Below are 3585 nucleotides of genomic sequence, written 5' to 3' on the forward strand. Positions count from 1 at the left end.
GTAGTTAAGCCTTGATTGTTGTAGGTATCACTGGGAGGAATTGACCTCCAGGCCAATTGGCTGTGAGAATCAGCTGTGTCTACAGTGAGAGAACTTCTGTGCTGAAGACACCCTTATGAGGCAAGACTTGCTTCATTGGGGCTTTGGTGCTCTCTGAGTCTGCCCCCAGAGTGTGTTCCTTATGGATCTGAGGAGTTGTAATTGGATGGTCCCACTCTGACCACTGGGTACACTGGCTCTTGGATCTAAGGAGGTGCTAATTTAGCCTCTGCCTGAGGCTATCCAGCAGGAGCTATGAGAAGAACTGCAGATTCCCCTTCCTTGTTTGGGGTTTGGAGGTGCCCAGATGAAGCCCAGCTGTGAAGCAATGCAAGCTGCTGTGGGGCCTTGGGCCTTCTCTTGGAATTTCTGGGTCTGTCTGACCCAGCTGCAGTTTGTTAGGTAATTTTCAGATTGCAAAGGGCCAGGGCATTCATATGCAAAAGTCTCTGCAGCAGCTTGGGTGGGCATGGTCTCAGGGAATCAACAGGGTGGAGCAAGCAGCTATGGCTGATCCCCAGCCTTGCCCTAAGGGGCCCCACGTCTCAGTGTCCCGGTAATCGCTCCAGGCACCTCTGAGAGAAAGCCGCCCTCGAGTTCCGAGTTCTACCCACTGCCAGACAGTCTAGTTTCTCCCTGTATGAGTCTGGGTCCCCAGAGACACCTGGAACTGAGACAGATCAGATGGGGGCTTGTGATTTCCCTCCCAATTCAGAAAGACAGCCTCGTCCTCAGTTGCCAGTCCTTGCCGCATGTATCTCTGTACCTCTGCACTTCCGCACCTCCTCTGAGTCTCAGTGTGCTTTTCTCTTTCCTTCTAGTTGTAGAATTTCCACTCAGCCAGCTTTCCTGTGGTTCTGGATGATGTCTGTTTTGTTTTTTAGTTGTATTTTTGAATTTGTTGTGGGAGGCAGCAATTTCCAGTGTTTACATATGCCACCATCTTGGTTTCTGTCTTGGTAAGTATTTTTTAATCATATTCAAATAGTTTTCCTTTATTGCTATTTTACTTAGAGTTTTTTATTAAGAATAGCTGCTGAATTTATCAAAGGCTTTTCAGCATCTACTGATAAAGTCATTTGTTTTTCTCCTTTGTTAATGTAAAGAACTTTACTAAACAATGTCCTGATTTTGAAAAATTCTTTAAATCACAGAGAAAGTATGACTTAATCATATAGAATTGCTAGTATTTTCTTTTGACACAATATTGAAATCTGCCGTAGACCAATTTCAGCATTTAATAATTTCAAGAGTTTCATTAAAAGGTTGATGAAACTTGGGGACTCAACAGGGTTGAGTCACACATGTAGTCACCTGTTGGGAATGGCTAAAGGGATTTCCCCAAACCTGAATAGGAAACTGATTGTGGCTGCCAGACAGTTAAAGGGCATCTTAATCTACATGTTATTGCCTCCTACTGGCCAAACACCTGAACAGCCGTAGGCTATTCCCCAGCAAACTTATAATGCTTCTGTACCCTTTGAAGTGTATTATCTCCACCTTGCCTTAGGACAAATTGTGTTAATAAAAGCAAGGGTCCTAGACAAGGAGGGACACTCTTCAGTTCCTTTAGCTGAAGGTCCTCTGACTCCCAATGCTTTTCAAAATTATATCTTGTCTCTGGACTCTTTATTAGTCTCTGGATTCCTATGTCATCTACGTGCAGCCTTTTTTGGATTTCTGAACCCTTCTTGATGCTGGGACATGAACCCCAGCAGAAATCTACTTGTTAATATTTTAATAAGAATATGTGCATCTTAGTTCAATTTGATATTTTTGTGCAGATTTAAAACATCATATATCAGTATCATATTTTATTCCTTTATCTTACTGTAGTAACTACTAATGTTATTCTGAGGTTTCTTTTTTCCTTTTCTTTTTTTTTTTTGTTGTGATGTGATATTACTATGAATTCTTCTCAACCTCACACCCTCCTTTAGAAAACCTCCCATTGTGTTCCATCAAGCTGGCAGTTATCCTCTTCTAACAATCATAAATGCTTCTCTCTCTAATATATATACTAGAGGCCCGCCGCACAAAAATTTGTGCACTGGGGTGGGGGGGAAGTCCCTCAGCCCCGGCCTGTGCCCTCTTGCAGTCTGGGACCCCTCGGGAGATAACCACCTGCTGGCTTAGGCCTGCTCCCGGGTTGCAGAGGGCAGGCCCAATCCCTAGGTGCAGCCCCTGGTCAGGCTCAGAGCAGGGCCGACTGGGGAGTTGGGGCGCCGCCCCCTGTCATGCACAGAACAGGGCAGATCGGGAGGTTGTGATGCCACCCTCAGTCATGCTCAGGGTAGGGCCGATTGGGGGGTTGGGGCACCGTCCCCTGTCACACTCAAGGCAGGGTCGATGGGGAGGTTGGGGCGCCACCCCTAGTCACGCACAGAGCAGGGCCAATCTAGGGGTTGGGGCACTGCCACCTGTCACTCACAGAGCAGGGCCCATCAGGGGGGTTGGGCCTCTGTACCCTGTCATGCACAGAGCAGGGCCAATCAGGGGGTTGGGGCACTGCCCCCTGTCACACACACAGAGCAAGGCCCATCAGGAGGTTGGGGCGCCACCCTCTATCACCCACAGAGCAGGGCCGATCAGGGGGTATTTTTCTTCTATGTACATAATTAGACCCTCTTTTCAATCTGTCATTTTTTTCTGAAATTTCTCTCATTCTCATGTTACATATCTTGGACGTGTCTACCAAGTCTCATGTTTTCTCTCATAATTTCTAGGCCTTTTAAATTTCTCTCACTTGATTTTTTTTTTTAGTTTTAAAATCATATATTTTCATATCCAAATATATACATATACATATTAGTATGTGGTGTAATGGACTTCTTCCCTGCACTGCTATTACTATTGTTGTTGGTAGTATTAGTAGTAATGCCAGGAATACCTTGGTCTGGGTTGATATGTATCTTCTTTTGTAGTTCCCTTTTGCTAAAGAGTCTTTTTTTCTGGATGTTTTAACCCAGCATCCTCTCCCTGGTTGCTGCGTCACTTTTGGATGAGTTTGTTGTTCTCTTTGCCAACTCATTGGAAGCTCAGGTCCTGTTTCTGGGGTACCAGGATTAAGCTTATCTGCTCCTGCGTATCCTTAGTTTTAAAGGAAAACATTTGGTTAGTCTCAGAGGCAAGAATGATTTTATTCCAGTGAATTAGTTGTTCTAGGAATGATATAAAAACATGCTGAATGAAACTTAAACTAATCATTTCTGAAAGTTCAAGAGTAAGTACCTAATAATTTCCCATTTAACAGTACTCTAGATGTGCTACTGAGACTGCAATTAGCATTTATCTGCATATTATGGGTTACTAAACAAAGCACTGAACTCCAGAGACCACTTCTAGTCCAGCCTGCCCCACTAACAACTGGGGATGGGCTGTTTCCTGACCATGGAGTGCCCCAGTTTCTGTATTAACAAGGGAAAAGAATATTTGTTCTACTTCCCTTCTAGAATTGTTGTGAGACTAAAATAAAACAACAGATCAAATTGAACAAGTCAAAAGAAGATACGCATTATCATAGAGCATTAATTTAGTGCATTTTAA

Source organism: Myotis davidii, unplaced genomic scaffold (assembly GCF_000327345.1).
Source record: "Myotis davidii unplaced genomic scaffold, ASM32734v1 scaffold144, whole genome shotgun sequence".
Taxonomy (NCBI): Eukaryota; Metazoa; Chordata; class Mammalia; order Chiroptera; family Vespertilionidae; genus Myotis; species Myotis davidii.